This window comes from Cryptomeria japonica, chromosome 1 (assembly GCF_030272615.1).
Source record: "Cryptomeria japonica chromosome 1, Sugi_1.0, whole genome shotgun sequence".
NCBI classification, from domain to species: domain Eukaryota; kingdom Viridiplantae; phylum Streptophyta; class Pinopsida; order Cupressales; family Cupressaceae; genus Cryptomeria; species Cryptomeria japonica.
Genome location: NC_081405.1, coordinates 84051324 through 84073462, shown reverse-complemented (window position 1 = coordinate 84073462; position 22139 = coordinate 84051324).

Here is a 22139-nt window from a genome sequence, read left to right as displayed (position 1 = left end):
GCCCACCTGTCCGACTAGAACCACAGTACCCACCCCTGGTGGACTGCTGAGCCCGTGCCGGGGGTGTATATGTAGCCTGTGCTCTCTGGTCACGTCTAGGACCCTGTGACTGCCACTGCTTGGGCCTGGAGCCCTACTGTTCCTGAGGGGGCCTCTGTCTCTGACTCTACTGTGACTGCTGCGGAGGAGCGGGTTTATAGGACCCTGAAACATTTCTGTGGTTGCCTTTCCAATGGGGTTTCTGAAACCCGAAAGACTGGGGAGTCGGGTTTTGGTTCTGAAACCGATCCCTTGTGTCCTGTGGCCTAATCTGAATATCCTCGGCTATAAGGGCCTTCTCTACGGAAACTCGAAGGCTTCTGAGAGCGGCCATCCTCACTGGCCCTGCTATCCCAGTATTAAGTCCCCTGACAAATCGGTTGACGAGCAACTTCTTGTCCTTCAGGTAATCTACATAAGGTAGGAGCTCAATAAACTTACTCTCATACTAGGTCACTAAGAGACCCTTCTACTGAAGGTCATGGAACTCATCGATCCGATGTTGCCTGAAGTGCTCTGACAGGTGCCTCTCTCTGAACCTCTCTATGAAGATTTCCCATGTGATGGTATCTGCAGTGAGTCCACACTTGAATTCCTCCTGCTTCCACCATGTGGAGGTTGTCGATCTCAGAAGGTGGACTGCAACTCGTGCCTTCAGATTGCTTTCATAAGATCGCAATGCGAAGCACCGATCTAGGCTCAAAAGCCATGCCTTAGCCTCTACTGCATCAGTAGTCCCTCCAAAAGATGGTGGCTGGAGGCGCAAAACCTTTCTAAACAACTCTCCTAGTTCCTGACATGCTCTCTCAAAGTACACCGGTGCCGCTATTGGAGGTGGTCCGGGCAGGTGAACGGACTCCGGCTCATGCTCAGCCTCGCTCTCTATGGAATTAGGAGGTGGACTCCTACTTTGTTCCCTCTCTACTGACCTATGACTCCCTGAGTTCTGATTGTCTGCATGACGGTCCACTGCTGGAAGCCTATCCTACACGATCCCAATCAAGTTCTGAAGAGCTAGCAAGATGTCTCGGTTAGGGTCAACTGGCGGTTTGGGAGGTGCTCCCGGGTTCCCTTCTGGAATTGGTTCCTCCCTAGCAACATCCTCGCGTGCCATACGTGTACGCTTAGGACCCCTTCCACACTTGCGAGCTTGTTGTGTAGTCGGAGGCATCCTAATGAGAAAATAATTAAATAAAATAAATAAATAATTAAATAATTTTATTTTCACATGTTTCTATTTTTTTTTTGAGAAAATATTTGAATAATTTAGATAATTAAAGCGAAACATAATGGAGAAAGGTTCCTAGTGTCGGAAACCTTACTCTGATACCAAAATGTCATGCCCAACTTTTGGGCACAAAAACGAAACAACAAAAAAACTTTTTTTTGACCACATGAACTCGCAATATATCCTACAATTATAATAACTTTATTAGAGTTTTGTCTTATCTAGGGTGAAAATAAAATTGTTTACTAAGGTTGGGTTAATTAACCAACTCGAATGAGCGACTTTATTTGGTGGGGATTAATCAGTGTCACAGATTAGTTAGCTAGCTCAATTACCTTAACTAAGTTGTCGTAAATTGAAACGAGGGATAAATGGGTTATCTCAATGTATTAAATCATTTCTGACCATAAAATGATAATGTTATAAAATAATTGATGCACGCGTGAATTCATTAATTAAATCCAACCGATAGGGGTTCAAATTCCTAATTAGTGCCATTTACCCACTAAAACCAATAATAAGCTAAAGCCAATTCTAATTTTCCCTAAACCCTTAATTTTGACGATTTAATTTTAATCCGGCCAAAACCGGTCTCAAGGGCTTAAGGTCCATAAAATTAATTCTATAATTTCTCCTTTTAAATTTTCCTAATGTCCAAATATATTGGGGAAAGTCTATTGACTAATTAAATAAATTAATTGATTTAATGTATAGTGTATCCAACTATATTAACTCTTTATTTTTAAACCCCTTTAATTTTACTATATTAAAATTTTAATTCTCTAAAGAATAAAAACATATAATAATTCAAATATTAAAATAACCCTAATTATATTAAAATCAAATTTTAAAACTCCAATTTAAATCTCCCATATATATATATATATATATATATAATTCCTAAAATGCTAACCCTAACTCGAAATTGGGTTAGGGTTGCATTTCTATATATTCCCACTTTGTTTTATTTTCTTATTATTTTATACCCTAACCCAAAATTGGTTAGGGTTTATTATACTACTATTTTTTGTGTTTAGAGTGAGTGTGTGTGATTGTAGGTATGGGCGAATTAGGGCACGGCGGAGGGTTTTCCGAAGAGGGAATAGCGAAAAGATTGGCGTGGGATTGTCCCGGACGCCGCTGTGCGTACACACAGTGGCGGGTAGCACCGCCCACTGTGTGCACACACAGTGACGGACGGGCTTACCGCCTCCCATTGTGTATACACACAGTGGCGGGCGCCGCTCACTGTGTGTAGCACAGTGGCAGACGCGTCTGCTCCACTGTGTTTACACACAGTGCGGTGCCCTTCGACGCCGTGAGCCGTCCACTGTGTTAACACATAGTGGCTCGGCTCGGTACTCCCGTTTTCCAATATATTTTTTTTTTGTGTAGTTTGTTTTTATATTTTACTTTCTTTTTAATATAAAAGTATATTTATATATATATATATTTAGATATATATATATATATATGTATATTTATATATATATATATATATATATAAATATATTTCTATATGTATATATTTATATATATATATGTAAATTCACTGCCATGACCAGAATACATACACATACCCCTTTTTTTTTAAAAGGGTATCTAGTGAGTATGATTTAGATGCATGGGCATATATATATATATCTGATAGGGTTAGGAAGCTTGTTTTGAATTAATTTTAACACAGTAGCATGCAATCCTTTATATGTTTTTTTTTTGGTAACAGGAATATACAAGGACAAAATATATTTCCTTTTCTTTTTGTTGCAGGGATAAACACATATAGAAATTTATAAATATATTTATATATATATAAGTATATATTTTTCAATATATATATATATATACTTATAGATTTACAGATATATTTAAATAAATGTTAAGTCAATAGGGCTGGAATCCCTTATTTTGTTTTGAGATTCTAACATCTAAACATTCTGGTCTTAGTCTTTTCACAACATTATGAATAGATCTTATTTTTCTTCCCTTTCTCTTTTTTTTTTTAACAGTCATACATCATGCTTTCTACAGCAATGTAAAAATACTAGATCCTTTTCAACCAGGTCTAAACAGAGTTCACAACACTATAATAGCAGTAATTAAACTATGCAAGTAAATAATAAAACCTAATGCATTCCTTTCTTTTTCTTTAATATTGCAGAAAATGAACAAGTTAACAGACCCCCTTTTTTTTTGAAAAAGAGATTTAGATGTAGTCTATAGCAACATAATAGGCATCCAAAATTTAAGTAAAAATTACATTGCTTACAGAATGATAAGTTACAATAGCCCATATATAAAATGGGTGAATAATCTAACCAGTCTTCTCATCCTTAATCTTCATACCTTCTTAATCTTTATACAGAGAATAAAAGGAAACAACCTAAAACTCCTTATTTACATATATTTATTTTGCTACAATTCATAAAATTACATTTTCTTTTTTTTGCTTTTCTGCATTTAAATAGGAAATCTGTATCTGAATAAAAATCTGCAACTCCTAGATCCTTTTCCCAGCTACCTGCATATAAAATTTTAGGACTGTGACCATAGGATGCTCACCTCCCAGCCTAGGCTTACCAGAAGCCACCCCCAAGCTTGGAGAATCAAGACCTAGAGGGGGTTACAACCAAGCAATACAACAAGCAAAGGGGAAGAAAATAACACAACAGAGACACCCCTTCCCAAGCGGAAAACTCCATCACAAAATGTGATGCCTTATTAGGGTGGAAGCGGACCAAGTACCCTAGGGGAGAAATGTGCTAATTCAAACTTACAGCCAACTCATTGCACCCATGAATGCATAACTAGAATTCATCCTTAATCCCTACACCCTTATGACCCCCAAAAAGGCAAACATGCCATATTTGCTCCCCCTTATGACCCCTAAGAGAAATAACACAAAAGGAAGCAGCAAGGGTCTCATGGACAGACCCTTGAGATCACTCTCAAAATGAGAGCCTCTCACCCTAAGGGCTGTCAAGCTTCTTCCACCCCCAAGACCAATCTTTCTCCCCAAGGAAAGGATGGTCTTGAACACTCCCCAAAAACAACATTACATAAAACAGAAATAAACAAGAAACACATAAATTTTACAAATACAACACAAATAAAGAGTTATAGCAATTTCCATTCAAACATTCTATAACATTTTTACATTTACATAAGAGGGGAAAAATAACACCAACCTTGATCTGCCAAGGGAAATCTAAGGGAAAGCTTGATGAAGAGCTGTCCAATCCTCTAATCTTTTTCTGCAAATTCCTTAGCCCCCAAATCTGCTATCCTAGAACTGCTTTTTCCTCCAAAATTTCTCCAAAACTCTCCAAGGATGGAGAGTGGGTGATTAGCTCACTAAGCTTCCATTCTTAGCCTAAGAAGGCCTCTCTCACTCCCTCCAACCTCTTGGATAGAGTGAGGGATCCCCTATTGGGTTGGTCTTCCCTAGGTCTTACACACTCCCTAACCTAGGTACCTAGAGAAGAGAAATGGAATGGGGAAGAGGGATTACTCCCTTCAAGAAGGTTATCCTACCTAGGATGGCACTCCTATAGATGGAATTCGTCCATCTTGGGAAAACCACTTTTTTGGGTGGTTAAACAAGTCCTAAGGGAAAGACACATGGCCAATTTTGGCCTTCACCCATAGGTACCCCATGAGGCCTAATAGAAATGCTCTAAAATTGACTCTAGGAGTTGATTTTGACCCTCAGAAAGTCCACCTGAAGTTAACCTACGGGTCAACTTTGAGTTGACCCTCCTTGTGGCTCACTAACCTAGATTTCTTGGTTCCTTCAAGGACAATTAGGAGATATAACAATTAACAAAAAATAAAACTCTCCAAAAAGGTGACATGACAAATTGCCAACACAACATACTACATAGGTGTCAAGTGACACTACAAAATAATTCCACATCATAATACACACGTGGCAATTGTCCCTTAAATGATTTAAACAATTCAATAAATACAATTTACACTCATGCAACATTTTACATTTACGAATAAAATACAATACATACGGGGTGTTGTCTCTCCAAATAGACAACCCCTGGTTTTACTAACGCACATAGGCCCAGGCTTGATTCTCCATAATATTTCCATGGTCACATGGATAATTTCCTGCACATCTCAATTTAAACATTAGTACTTCCCAATAGCCTCATATAATATAAAACACATAATTAGAATACAATACAATCATTTGCAAAGACTTGTCATTATAAAATACGATTTGTCACAAATCAAAGCAATACATCATAATCCTCAAAATTTGATCCATTTACAAGATATGCAAACATATTTCTAGCATTATAACAAATCCTAAAATTCAGATAATAACATAGATCATCACAATATTACCGTAATCTAGAATCATATAATATTCTATAATCCACAAGGCATAGAAATGGAGCATCAAATATATATCAATATTACCAAAAAATCGTGGGATCATAAAAAGTTCTATATCCATAGTGTGTCAAAACTAGCATCCAAAATAGTTCTAATATGAAAATAACTAAAGAGATAGGATGGGTCGGGGTAGGGCCTCACAAGATTGTAGTCCAATGTTTTCTGTAGTCAGTGAGGCTCCTTTTGTGATGATCAGTGTGCTCTAGGCTGTTGGCCTTCCTATATATCCAGGCTCCTCATTTTGTAATCACATACTTACTATAGAAGCATTATCTGACTGTGGGTAGGCTTCCCACTATGGTTTTTCCCTTTACTAGGTTTTCCATGTACAAATCTTAGCCATGTGTTCTGGATGAATGGTAATTGTTCTGTGATTTACGTTTATTCTTAATTTCTATATCAGTTATTCTGGTATTTGGTTGATGCATTCTAGTATTGGGTTTATGGGTTCTGGTAATAAGGATTTGAATTCTTAAAGTTATGTAACTCGTTGACAATCGATTCACCCCCCCCTCTCAGCTGTCCTTTGGTTATCTGAACTATCTAATAATTGGTATCAGAGCTTGGTCCTCTCTGTAGAGGCTTAACCACTTGAGGAAGATCCTATGGCATCTAACAGTTCAAGTTCATCAAGTACATCTACTGCTATTTTTTGGAGAGAAATTCCTAGGCTTGGTGGAACAAACTACAAGGTATGGAAGATTTAGAGGGAGACTCATATGAGATGTCTTGGAAAGGAAATTTGGGAGATCACTAAGAAAGGTGTTACATCTTTTAATCTGGCATCTGGCAATCCTACTCCGATAGGCTTGGATAAGGAGCTTGAAAAATATTGTAGAGCTAGAGAAGCCCTTTTCTATGCACTCTCTGGTCAAGAAATAATGGGACTAACTGCAAAATCAACTGCAAAGGTTATATGGGACAAATTGGAGACTTTGAATGAAGGTGACCCTACTATTAATACTGCTAAACTTGATGGTTACCGGGTGAGGAATGGGAACCTGAAGATGGAAGAAGATGAAAGGATTATTGCTTCTATGGAGAGAGTTAATGAGATTGTTCTGGGAATTGAATGCTTTGGTGGATCTCTGAGTGAAGATGAAATTGTTTCTAAAGTACTAAGAACTTTGCCACCGGCTTACAAGATGAAGGCTACTACAATTAATGAATTGAGAACTATGACAAACACCTCTGTTAATAGGGATACCTTGGTTGGGAAGTCATCTACTTTTGAACTTGAGGAATTTGGACCTTCTGGAGCAGTAAAATCAGAACCTTCTTTTCATGCATCTACATCATCAACCGACAAGAGTGATTGGAAATATTTATATGCAAAGGAACTAGAAGATGTGTAGAAAGAAGATAAAGAGTTTAAGAAACTTGAAGCCTTATTTTCTATAAGAGTACCTAAAGGAACGGTAGGATGTAAGTATGAAGGAAAATTGCCTTTTAAATGCTTTGCATGTAATAAGATAGGTCATTTTGTATCTAGATGTCCTGAAAGGAATTCAAGATTTGAAGAAAGAGCTAGAGGATCTTTTAGGCCTAACCATGATTATCAAAACAAGCATAAGTAAAGGAGGAACAAAGACAAATCATGATACTATGCTGATGAGGAAGGTGTAACTGATTCCGATGATGAACCGACACAAGATTCAGCTAGTGGATCTGGCAATGGAAAGGAATGGGTATTTTTGGCTATCAAGGAAGATGATTTGGTACCTAAAGAGAAGACCCTTGCTACTAAAATTGAAGACAAGGATGAATGGGTGATTGACAGTGGATGTTCACATCATATGACTAGAGATAAAAATAAGTTCTTATCTTTGCAAGAATTAGATGGTGGTATGGTTAGATTTGGAGATGACAAAGCATGCATGATCAAGGGAAGAGGAACAATATCATTGGATGGTAAGCATAATACTGATAATGTTTATTATGTTGAAGGTTTAAGGCATAATCCTTTGAGTTTAGGATAGTTGGTGGATAAGGGATTTTAGTTATAGTTCAAGGATGTCAAATGCAATATTATCAACATATCTGGTTTGGAGATTGCAACCGGTACACAGACTAAAGGTAATATTTTTCATTTGAACCCTGGTGAGAAGACAAGTTTGATTGCACAAATTGATGAGAGTTGGCTATGGCATAAGAGGTTGTGTCAGGTGAATTTTGATTGCATTGTGAAGATCAATTCTACCAAGGCAGTTAGAGATATACCTAAGATTGTAAATCCCTATAATCCGATATGTAAGGAATGTCAAATGGGAGAGCAAGTCATAAATTATTTTAAGAGTATACAAGACAAATCTAATAATGTTCTTGATATTATTCATACTGATTTGTGTGGTCCTTCTAGAATCAAAATTTTTCAGGGTGATAGATATTTCTGCTAATCCTTGATGACTATTCAAGAATGATGTGGGTTACTTTTGTAAGGGAGAAGTCTGAAGCATTTGAAAAGTTTAAAATGGTTAAAGCTAAAGTTGAGATAGAGACATGATTGAATATTAAATGCTTAAGGTTAGATCAGGGTGAAGAATTCACATCCAGTGAATTTAACAACTATTGTGAGAAGAATGGGATAAGGAGACAATTGTCTACACCCCGGACACCTCAGCAGAATGGAGTTGTGGAAAGGAAGAATAAAACTATCTTGGATGCAGCTAGTGTAGACACCTAAAACTGTCTTGTCTAATTAAATAAAAAAAATTATTTATTTAATTATTTTAAGCTTGATTCTTCTGTCAATTAAATAAATCTTTATTTATTTAATTAATTCATTTATCCTCTTCTAGCCTTATTTCTTATTTAAATAAATACTTTTATTTATTTAAATTATCCTTTTCCTAAATTAAATAAATACTCTTATTTATTTAATCGATCCCACTTCCTCTATTAATTAAATAAATATTTATTTATTTAATTAATTCATTAGCCTTTTCTACACATGACACATGGCATTCATCTCTTAATTCCTACACTACCTACCCTCTCATTATTTTCTTATTTCCTCTACCTACCCTCTAATCATATCTGATCATTTATCTCTTACACCTCTCAATCTTATCCCTCCATTTCTTATAGTGTCTTCTATATTAGGAGATGCTTCCTTCATTATCAACCACCCCGAACTACGCTTTTGAACTTTCATATGCGATCAAGCCTACTTACAATGACATTTTCATTCTTTGTTGAGCTCTTGTGCACACATAAAATCTAAGAGAAAATAATCAAGCAAGATCAATGGAGATAGGAAGAATGGAGATTCAAACTCTATTGGACATGTGATAGTATAATCTTTGTGATTTCATTTGATTTGCATTGTCTTAGGTAATCTTCATATGTTATGGTATATCTTTGTTGTTGTTAGGCTAGGGTTTTGTGGTTGAATCCATTTTAGTCTTTCAATATTGTTGCTTCCATTTTTACCATAAATATTTTGGCACACTCGGTGCGACATGGATTTTTGTTAGATCTATGTTTTTTGCAGGTTTTTCTAACCCTATATTGTTGTTTTGTAAAACAATCTGGAGAATAACCTTATGCAGCTAGGGTTTTGGACACAAAATCAAGATCTTGGAGAGATTTGATCTGATCACACAAAAAACTTGGAATTTTTGCATCAAATTTTGTTTTGCAAGTTTGGGATAGTATCAAGAGCTCGCAATAAAAAATTCATATTTTTGGAGCATATTTAAATTTTCTATGAATTTTTTATGATTTTTCATAAAAAATTAATTTTGAGAGAAAATGAGTGAATGTTTCAGATTTTCTTATATTTTTTAGAAATCTCTCTGATTTATACACAGGCTTTGTTCTTTGTGATTTTAATTTTGATGCAAAATGTTTCCTAAAAAAAAAAATCTTTAAAAATTAGGGTTTTTCATTATTTGGATCAGATCTCACAAACTTCTTTGAATTTTGACATCCAATTTTTTTTGTAGGTCAAGAATAGTATCAGAAATTCTCAGTAAAAAAATCAGATTTTTTGGATCATATTTGAATTTTCTATGAATTGTTTATGCATTTTTATAAAAAAATAATTTGAGAGAAAATTAGTGAATGTTTTGGATTTTGTTACATTTTAGGAAATCTCTCAGAATCATACATAGGATCTGTTCTTTGTGATTTTAATTTTGATACAAATAATTCCTAAAAAATTGGATTGTAAAAAATTCGGGTTTTTCATTATTTTGATCATATCGCACAAACTGCTTAGAATTTTTGTAGGAATTTTTTTATGCAGGTTTGGAATGCTAGCAGGAGTTTCCAGTAAAAACTTCAAATATTTTGGATCAATTTTGCATTTCCTATGATTTTTTCATAAAAATTTAATTTTTGGAGCAAATTAGAAACTGTTTTGGATTTCTTACATTTCTTGAAATTTCTTGAAATTTTATAGGTGTTATGTTTTTTATGATGTAAAAAACTCATGGAAAATGAGATCTTTGAATCTATTAAAAAAATGTCCTGTTGAAGGCCCCTATTTCACAAAGTCTTTTGGATCTAAAATTTACCTAGTGCTTGCAGGAGGGGTATTATTGTAAAACTACTAACAAATCTTTGTTGCAAAATTTTGGCAAGGGTTTTTGATCTTTATTTTGTGCCTTGTTTTCATATATTACCAAACACTTCAATTGGTGCACTAAAATTAAACCAGTGTCTTTTGTGTTTTGAGCAATAGGCTCTTTTCGTTTAATCTCTATGTTGGTATTATGAATGTGTTGTATTAGTTTTGTCATTGATGTCAACACTTGTCAACACTTGAGAACACTTGGAGATCTTTGGTTATGTTCACCGGCATATTCAGTGACTTATGCATAGTCACCGGTATCTGGTTCACCGACATATTATATTGTCCACCGGTGCTGAGGATGATTTGTTATCATTTGGAGATTACTTGGTTCTGTCAAAGACATTGTTTGGACACTTGGTTTTGGTGATTTGATTATTGGTACAATCTAGTTTGCATTTGTTGTTACCAGCAAAAAGGTCTAGGTTATGGACTAGCAAGCATTATCTATTCCAGATCAGCATGACACATTATGGAGATGATTTGTTATTGTTGTAAATGCATTGAGCTGACATCATGCATCACATATTGATTTAATTGTAATATCTTAGTAAGATGACCTACACATTTGGTCTTAGGTTTTGGCATATATGTAAGATCTCATTTGTGAGATTAAGAAGAAGTAGATGAGTGAGTGAAAAAGGATTGTAATAAGGTATATGAGAATATAATCAGAGCTATACACATAGACATCATTTGAAGATTCAAGGAAGGTTTGGAGAAGGCAAATCAGAGCTTAACCGGTACTGAATCTAGCATATGAAGATGCTATTTTGAGCAGTACATTATCATTGGATTTAACCATCCAATTGTAGTCAATGTGACTCCCATTTTGTGATTGAGCAGTGAGCTCTAGGCAGTTGGCATTTCTGCATGTGCAGACCCCATTTGAACACACATACTATCTGTAGTAGTATCATCTAATTGTGGGTAAGGTTTCCCACCATGGTTTTTCCCCTTACAGGGTTTCCACGTACAAATAATTATGTTATATGTTGTGTATGTTATTTGTTTTTCTGTTTCATGCGTTAAACTTTACCAGTACTATTATTAACTGCTAAACTGTTTACCGGCATTAAAGTTTGGTTTACCAGTATTATGCACTAAGTTTTGGTTTGAAACTAATAGACAACTGATTCACCCCCCCTCTCAGTTGCCTCTGGGACCTGACAATTGGTATTAGAGCTTAGTCCTCTTTTTGTATAAGTTTAACAACTTGAGGAGATCCTATGTCTACTAACTATTTCAAGAAGGACAGTCTGAAGCTTGATGGAACCAACTATGGTATATGGAAGATCGGAATGGAGACTCATCTAAATTGCATTGGAAATGACATATGGGATGTTACAAAGAATGGCTATTGTGTTCCTACTCAAGGTCAACCTAATCCACCAACCTTGGCTGAAAAATGATTGCAAAGCAAGAGAAGCACTTTTGAGCGCATTGTCAGAACAACAAATCATTGGATTATCAGACCGATCTACTGCTAAAGTTATTTGGGATAAATTGGAGACATTGAATAAAGGTAATACCACTGTCAAAATTGCAAAACTAGAATGCTTCCAGGTCAGGTATGAAAATCTGAAAATGGAAGAAGATGAAAGGATTTCTGCTTTTATGGAAAGAGAATGAAATTGTTTTGGGTATACAATGTTGTGGAGGATCCTTAAGTGAAGATGAAATTATTTCTAAAGTTTTAAGAGCTTTTCCACCTGCATACAAAATGAAAGTAACTGCTATTAATGAATTGAGAATAATGCCTAATGCATCAGTATCTAGAGATACTTTGGTTGGAAAACTTTCAGCTTTTGAACTTGAGGAATTTGGTCCTATTATTTCAATTAAGATAGATTTGGCTTTCAAAGCTTCATCATCTACATCATCATCATCATCATCTGAAAAATCTAATTGGAAAGCACTCTATGCTAGAGAAATTGAAGAAATCAGAAGAGAGAATGAAGAACTTGAAGAGCTTGAAGCACTATTTGCAAGGAAAATGCCTAAAGGTCTAGTTGGAAGTAAGTATGAAGGTAAAGAACCATTTAAATGTTTTAACTGCAATAAAATTGGTCATATGGCATCTAGGTGTCCTGATAGACATGCAAGATTGAAAGAAGAATCCAAAAGAACATACAAGCCTAACCTTGAATATCAAAGGTACAAATTTAAGAAGAATAGAGACAAATCATGTTACTATGCTGATGAAGGAGTTACTGATGATTCTGATGAGGAACCGACAAACAATGGATGGGCTTTTGTTGCTATAATAGAAGATCAACTAGCACCTACTATTCAACCGGTAGAGTAGGCCCTGGTAGCTAAAATTGAAGAAAAGGATTAATGGATTATTTATTCTGGATGTTCACATCATATGACTGGTGATAAGAGTAAATTATTAACCTTTCAGGAATACAATGGAGGTCTAGTAGTATTTGGAGATGACAAAGCTTGTTTGATTAGAGGAAAAGGCACTATATCTTTGGATGGTAAGCACAATATTGATAATGTTTACTATGTTGAAGGTTTGAAGCATAATCTTTTGAGTGTTGGTCAATTAGTTGAAAAAATATTTCAATTACAATTCAAGAATGGTAAATGCAAAATCATGAATAGAATTGGTTTGGAAATTTCAACCAGTGATCAGACTAGAGGTAATATCTTTCATTTGAATAACAATGAAAAGACATGCTTGATTGCACATATTGATGAAAGTTGGTTATGGCATAAGAGACTATTTCATGTAAATTTTGATTGCATTGTGAAGATTAGTACAACTAAGGCAGTAAGAGATTTACCTAAGATTGTTAAACCTCACAATCTGGTATGTAAGGAATGTCAATTTGGAAAGCAAGTTAGAGCATCTTTTAAGAGTATTCTAGAAAAATCCAATAATGTTCTTGACTTAATTCATACTGATTTATGTGGTCTAGCGAGAACTATAAGTTTACAAGGAGATAGATATTTTATGCTAATCATTGATGATTATTCTAGAATGTGTTGGGTTACTTTTCTTAGGGAGAAATGAGAAGCTTTTGGGAAATTCAAACTATTCAAGGTGATGGTAGAAAATGAAACTAGTAAGAAAATCAAATGCTTGAGATCAAATCAAGGAGGTGAATTCACATCTAAGGAATTCAATACATTCTGTGAAGTGAATGGAATCAAAAGATAATTATCAGCACCTCAGACACCCCAATAAAATGGAGTTGTGGAAATTTAAGAATAAAACTATTTTGGATGTAGCTAGAAGCATGATATCAGAAGGAAACCTACCTCATGTGTATTGGAGAGAAGTAGTCAATACAACTATTTATACATTCAATAGAGCTCACATCAAAGGTGAAACCGGTAAGGCCCCTCATGAACTATGGTTTGGTAATACTCCTACTCTTAAATATTTTAGAATATGTGGAAGCAAATGCTATATTAGGAGAGATGATTATATTGACAAATTTGATCCTAGAAGTGATGAAGGAATATTTCTTGGTTATTCATCTAAGAGCAAGGCATGTAGATGTTTTAATAAGACATTGCAGAAAATCATTGAAAGTGCAAATATGAAGATTGATGAATAGTTTAGAAGATCTATAGACTCTGAACTGACAGTTGAGATTATCATAAATGAACCTACTATGAGTACACTGGTACAAAATGTTGATTCAGTCACGTGGGCATCATCTGAGAATTCCACAGTGACTAAAGAATAGCAGCAAGTGAACACACCCAAGTATGTAAGATTGAATAACTCTGAAAATCAGATAATTGGGAATAAGTATCAAAGAGTTATGACTAGAGGAAGAATGGAAAATGAAGAGGTATGTCTAATTTCTAAATTTGAACTAGCAACTATTAATGAGGCATGTGAAGATAAACATTGGATTAGGGCTATGGAAGATGAATTAGAACAAATTGAAAAGAATAATGCATGGACATTGGTTCCTCGGTCTAAAAACAAAAATGTAATTGGAACTAAATGGGTATTCAGAAATAAACTTAATGAATATGGTAAGGTAATCAAAAACAAAGAAAGATTAGTGTGTAAGGGATATTCACAGAAAGAAGGAATTGATTACAATGAAACCTTTGCACTGGTAGCTAGAATTGAGGCAGTCAGATTATTCTTAGCTTTTGTAGCACACAAGAACTATAATCTATATCAAATGGATGTTAAATGTGCATTTTTGAATGGAGATCTTGAAGAGGAAGTTTACATTGAACAACCTGATGGATTTTCTTTGACAGATGACAAAGTTATGGTTTGCAGGTTAAGGAAAACTTTATATGGATTGAAGCAAGCTCCTAGAGCTTGGTATGCTGACATCAACTTATATTACAAAGTGACTAATGATGACATCTTGGTTATTGAAGTTTTTGTTGATGAGATATTTTTTGGAGGAGAAGATGGATTGTGTAAAAATTTTCTAATAAGATGCAGGAAGAATTTGAAATATCTATGATTGGAAAGATAAAATTATTTTTAGGATTGCAGATTTCACAGACTGATAAAGGTATATTCATAAATCAATCAGAGTACTTGAAGGAATTACTTAAGAAATTTGGCATGGAAAACTTTAAACCGGTAAGTACACCTATGACTACAACTGATAGACTATCATTGAAGGATGAATCAACACTTGTTAATCCAACAAGATACAAGTCTTTGATATGAGGTTTATTGTATTTGACACAAACAATACCTGATATTATGAATGCAGTATGTATTGTTTCAAGATTTCAAAGTAATCCTAAGGAAAATCATGAATCAACAGTAAAATGGATTTTTCGGTATCTACAAGGCACAACAAATCTTGGTTTATGGTATCCTAAAAATGAAATTTTTTTATTTATGTGCATACACAGATGAAAATTGGGCAGGAGATGTAGATGACAAAAAAAGCACCATCGACAGAGCATTTTTTCTTGGTAGTAGACTAATTTCATGGTTGAGCAAAGAAACAAAATTGTACATCACTATTAACAGCAGAATCAAAATATGTTGCAACAACAACTAATTGTACATAGGTATTATGGATTAAGCAAATGTTGAAGGACATAAAGGTAAAATGCAAGGAACCTATAACAATTTACTATGATAATATGGCAGCAATTGATATATCTAAGAATCCGATATTTCACTAAAAAACTAAACATGTTTCTATGAAATTCAATTTTCTGAAAGAGAATGTTCAAGCAAAAGAAGTGAAATTGGTTTATGTGAATACTAAAGAGTAGATTGCAGATATCTTTACTAAGCCTTTGCCTAAGGAAACTTTTGAATATCTAAGAGAACAACTTTGAGTTATACACTCACCAGTAGAAACTTAGACAGTTGGAGCATGGCATCAAACCGACAGAATTAATAGAGAAATCTTTTTTTTGGCTTTGATGAAGGAGAGCTACTTCTCAGGAGGAGTAGATTGAATAAATGTGGTTATAATAATTGGTATTTGTAATAAGTTCTATGAACTGGTTGTATTTGGTTTTGTATTTCTTTGGCATTTGATTTCAAAGGGGGAGAGATATCTATGGAAAATCACATTATCTTTTGGGGAGAGATTATTCATTCAGGAAGAGATTTTTACTCTCTATATTTTGAGTTCTAGTTAATGATCTCTTTGGGAGATTGTTGGTTTTTGGTTTTTGGCATTTTTGCTTTAGCACTCAGATGGTTTTTCCATCTTGTGTTGCCATCAATGCCAAAGGGGGAGATTGTTGGTATTATAGATGTGTTGCATTAGTTTTGTCATTGATGTCAACACTTGTCAACACTTGAGAACACTTGGAGATCTTTGGTTATGTTCACCAGTATGTTCAGTGACTTATGCATAGTCACCGGTATCTGGTTCACCAACAAGTTATATTGTCCACCGGCACTAAGGATGATTTGTTATCATCTGGAGATTACTTTGTTATGTCAAAGATATTGTTTGGACACTTGGTTTTGGTGATTTGATTATTGATACAATCGAGTTTTCATATTTACTGTTACCGGCAAAAAGGTCTAGGTTATGGACTGGCAATCATTATCTATTCCAAATCAGCACGACACATTATGGAGATGATTTTTTATTGTTGTAAATGCATTGAGCCAACATCATGCATCACATATTGATTTAATTGTATTATCTTAGTAAGCCGACCTACACATTTGGTCTTAGGTTTTGGTATATATGTAAGATCTCATTTGTGAGATTAAGAAGAAGTAGAGGAGTGTGTGAAAAAGGATTGTAATAAGGTATATGTGAATATAAGAAGAGCTATACATGCAGACATCATTTGAAGATTCAAGGAAGTTTTGGAGAAGGCAAATCAGAGCTTAACCAGTACTGAATCCAGCATATGAAGATGCTATTTTGAGCAGTACATTATCATTGGATTTAACCATCCAATTGTAGTTAGTGTGACTCCCATTTTGTGATTGAGCGGTGAGCTCTAGGCAGTTGGCCTTTCTGCATGTATAGACCCCATTTGTACACACATACTATCTACAGTAGTATCATATGATTGTGGGTAAGGTTTCCCATCATTTTTTTTCCTCTTACAGGGTTTCCACATACAAATAACTGTGTTATATGTTGTGTATGTTATTTGTCTTTTTGTTTCATGCATTAAACTTTATTGATACTATTATTAACTGCTACATTGTCTACCGACATTAAAGTTTGGTTTACTAGTATTATGCACTAAGTTTGGTTAAGTTAGTTTGGTTTGAAATTAATAGACAACTAATTCACCCCCCTCTCAGTTTCCTCTAGGACCTAACACTCTAGAGCCCTATCTCCCCGTCTGGTCATTAGGACTACTAGTGAGGAGAGAATGACCCAAGTGGTAGCGAACAAAACCCACCTCTTCTGAACCACTATAAATAATTGTATCCATAGTGAAAGCCATGGGTAATGTGTGTTGATTAGTTCATACCGACACTATGTCTCCCCATAGACCCATTTGATCAGATTTACTTGATCAGTTGTAGGGCATAACCCCTACCAGTTGGGAGTCTTCTATATCTATAGAGCTGAAAATGTCGCATTTATGGCCACATGAGCGGATGCCCTTGTTGGCATATGGACACTCCAATGAGACATTGTGTGTGATTGAAGATTTTGTCATTGATGGCAACCTTGCAATCCTATGGCACCAGCAAGACTTCATACTGGTAAAGCATTACACAAGCAAGACAGTGCATCGACATCAACAAGATCACTCTACACCGACATCGGCATCGACACAGAAGAAAAGATGTATACTGGCATAAAGGCTGACAAGATTTTTGATATGTAATATTTTGTTTCTTATTGTAAGCTGACTTGGCAAATTGTAAAATGACGCTTGTATGTAAAGGAGATCATTGTAGACATTTAGGGAGGAAGAGGAGCGAGCATAAAAGAAAATTATTAGGTAGACCTAATGTGCAAATTATAGGTCAAGGGTATATGTAAAGAATAGAGTTAGAACTGGTACTGAATCTAGCATTGGAGATGCTATTGTAAAGCAGTACAGATCTTTGGATTAGTATAATCTTCATTGTAAGTTAGTGTGACTTCTCATTGAGCAGTGAGCTCTAGGCAGTTGGCCTTCCTGCATGTGCAGGCCCCTATTGTATGTAATATTCTCTTATTGGCCAGTGAGTGAATATTGTGGGTCACAAATCCCACCGAGGTTTTTTCCACACCGGTTTTCCTCGTTAAACATCTTGTGCTATGGTGTTCTTTTCATGTGGATGTTTTTTATTCTGTTTATTGCATTAATTCTTGCATACCGGTATACTGCTATTTTATGTTCTGCATGTTTTAACTTAGAAAATTCTTATCACCGGTTAGATACTGATTCACCTCCCCCTCTCAGTATCTGTGGGAATCCTAACAATTGGTATCAAAGCTTGGTCCTCTGTTTTCAGAAGCCTAACAACTTGAGGAAGATCTTGACACCAATAAAGATGGAAAAACTGATGAAGCAACTTGAAGGAGCTCTTACTAACTATGATGCAGAGAAGTTGAAAAATATCAAATTACAAGATTATTTAAGAGCAACTCAAGATATCATTCAGGCACTTCAAGAAAATCTTACTATTACAAGAAATAAGAGAAGAGAACTTTGTGAAAAATTGCAAAATTAGAATGATGAAAAGGAATCTCTTAATGATATGATAAGCAAGCTAAAACAAGAGATCATGACAACAAAAAATGAAATGCAGGATATGACTATGAGATTTTGCAAAGAGATTGAGGATAGAAAGAAGAATGAAGAAGAATTGACCAGAAGACTAAGTGATGTAGCAAATGAGAACACGAGACTTAGCTATGAAAATGACATGTTGAAGACAGATCTGATGCATACTCAGAATGACTCAAATGAACTAATGAGACAAAAAGAAATCTTGGAAAGGGAATTGGAAACTACAAATCAACATAAAGAAAAATTCAAGAAAAGCTCAGAAGAACTTGGTACCTTATTGAAGAATCAAAAACCTAAAGGTGACACCTCTGGAATTGGCTTTGAAGTTGGAGAAACCTCTGGTCCTGCAAATACTCAGGATCACAGCAAACCAATAAGACCACCTAATGCTTTAACTGTAATAAGTATGGTCATAGGGAAAATGAATTTAGATCTAGGAATTATCAGAATATCAATACACCCACCGGTGAATGTTCCAAATGAAACAAAGTTGGTCATAACTCTGAAAACTGTAGAATGAATGTGAGATGTTATGTTTGTAGAAGATTTGGACATTTATCTAATCAATGCAGAACACAAACCAACATAGGTTATGGGAAAGCTATTAAGAAAAATAATGTAACCTGTTATGCATGTAACAAAATTGGGCATATTGCTCAACAAAAGTGCTAGCCTAAAAGAAAAAGAAAAAGTTGAAGAGGTTAAGCAAGAATTCTCAAAGCAATGGATTAGAAAAGCTGATCTAAACATTGGGAATAATCTTCCACTGGTAGAACCAACAAATGCTTCACCAGCAGGACAGAGTGATGCTTCACCGGCAGGATAGAGCAATGCTCCACTGGCAGGAAGTTCTTCATCTAATTGAAGAAAATTTCCTTGAGGGTTTGGCAATCTAATGACACATGTGCTATTATTCCCTCGGTTAGAGATAAGAAGTTGAAAATTACTTAACCGGAAAACAATGTTAAGTGAATACTTAACCAGCATGCAATTAATGTGGTAGATAGTGAAAAAGACTTTATAAAATAAGGTTTTTGCTCCATTTCATTTCACCATGATTTCAAACTTTCAAAGAGCGTGAAGATTCTGAGCTAAGGCATTTCGAGCAAGAAGCAAACACTCCAAGCAATCATTCATCCAAGATAGAAAAAGGTATTTAATCATGGCATCCACCTCTGCAATTGAATACATAGTGAGCCCTACTGTTGTGGAAGTAATTAAAAGACCTAGGCCCGTATTTTAGTTAGTCCTCGAAATAGTAAAGAAGGATGATACCTTAGGTGCATTTTCTCAAATTCCTAAAGGTGTTGTATATGCTGAAGACCCTAGAATGTACATCCACTGCAATATTGAAGAGTTAGGAGATGAGGAAATCAAAACCATGTATAAAATTGAGATATGTGATGATATCGGCAATGTTAAAGGTGAACACAAGGTTATTGAAACCCTAGGATTCACAAAAATCCTTAGCATTCCTGAATTTCCTAAGGATGTGATTAGGATAGTGTTAAGCAAAGTTCATGGAGAATTTTTCTGGTTAGATGCAATTCATAAGATCACCAAGGAAGCGGTAAAGGCTATCATAGGGTTACCGGCCACTGGTAAAAGACTAGACAAAAACAAGAAGGTTTCAAATGATTTAGTCATAGACCTAACAAGTGCAACATTTGATAAAAGATCTCTAAGGGTTAATGATGTAAAGGATACAAATGTGAGATTCTTAAGTATGATATTAAGTTACAAAGCCACTCATGCTAATAGACTTAACTCAGTTTCAAGTTTATGCATTAAGAGTGCTTATGATATGATAACAGACAATGCAAAAATTGACATCTGTGAATGGTTAAAGGATGAATTGATAGACAACCTTGGAAAGATAAAGAAGGATAAGAAAGGAACTTTCAAATTTGGAAATCTATTAGTATGCCTAATGCTTCATATAACAAAATAGGTTCCCGGTATAGGATATAAAGAACTAGGATATGACATACCAGTAGGAAAGCAATTGATAGAACTATTTAATACCATGGGTGAGAACAAGGAAAACAACATATATCATCTATCTGATATATGCTTTGTTATTAAAAAGGATGAAATATGGATGGAAGCAGTCATCCCAAGGACAATCTGGGTAACAGAAATGGGCTATGAGACAGATGACCACATAGTTGAAACTTATGCCAAAGCACTTTTGGAAGCCCCCAATGAACCTAAGAAAGAAGTATTTGGTAGTGCTGAAACCATAGAAAGCCAAATATAGTCCAAGAAAAGAGTGAAGAAGGTAGAGGCATTTGTGAGAAAAGGATCCAAACAAGCAAAAGCCATTAAAAAAGATGTATTAAAGAAAACTGACATAACTGAAGATGAGTTGGCAGCCCCACAACCTGAAGATCATCTATCACCGATAGGTACTTCTTTGGAAGGTGACATGCCAACAACCTTTAAAAGAGTTGTTAGGAAAAGAGATCCCTCACTGACAACCACTCCTTCACCTAGAAGGACAAGGTAGAAGCAACAAGCTATGAGATCTCTAGTTAGAAAGGTCACACCTAAAAAGAAGCTAACTCCTAAGAAAAAGAAAAAGACAAAAAATGACTTGGCACCTCTAGACATTTTGCTAAATGAGATCACAAAGGAAGGAAAACTAAAAAACATAGGGAAAATTTATGACACCCTATCTGCTGATGAGAAAGGGCAAGTTGAGGAGAGTGTAATACTGCATATGGACATGTTCAAAAAGTTTTTGATGGAATTTATCAATGAAATTCCTGATGATCTATACAAAAGACTTGAGGCCAGAAGGCAAGGAGTGATTGAATTAGACAAGAAAATAAAAATAGAAAAACTACTTGTTGTATATCCGGTAAACTCCCCAAAGGAAATTGATGATCTAATTGCTCAGGAAAACCAGACTATTTTCTCCACTGCACATTGGCATATTTCACTGATGGCAGGAAGAGTTATAGAAGTTACAGAGGAAATAGAAGATGGTTGGGACATATTCTTGGTTGAAAAAGAAAAACAAGAAGAATACAGGAATCCCAAGCCTATTTAGGTATATCAGAAGGATAAGGACAAAGGGAAAGGCGAAAATGGTGGACCTCCAAGCATAAAGGTTAAAGACAACCTACCTCCACTTGTGAAAATCACAACTCCTGAAGACCAACCGGCAGCAGAAAGCATGGATGTAGAGGATAGTAATCCAAATCTTGAAGTCCTATACACTGTAAATGTTGATACCCAAAAGATCAACATAACAGTTGATAAAGATACAATTGAAAAATCAGATATGGCTAAAGAGCCTCTGATAACAGGAGATACAGAGCAACCAGCAAAGGATACAAGGAAAAAGATGGAATCTAAGGTACAAACAGAGAAACTGACAGAGCTAAAGGCTCCAGAACAGGCTCACAAGGAAACAATGCCATTGGTGAGCAATGAAGCAGGAAAACTAGTGCTAAAGGAAATGCAGACACAAACTGACCTGCCAGAGGTCAATACAAGCATGGTCACTTCCACTGGTCCTCAAACTCTTGGATCATCATCAAGATTCAAGTCAACTAATGTGACTGAGGTATTGTTTGAATCCATTAAGAAAATAACTGACTGCAGCTCATAGGCTTACAAAGCAATAGATGATTCAATACCAATTTTGAAGATAATTGCTCCTGATTGTAATATAGATAATAAAGATTCTTTAGGACAGTT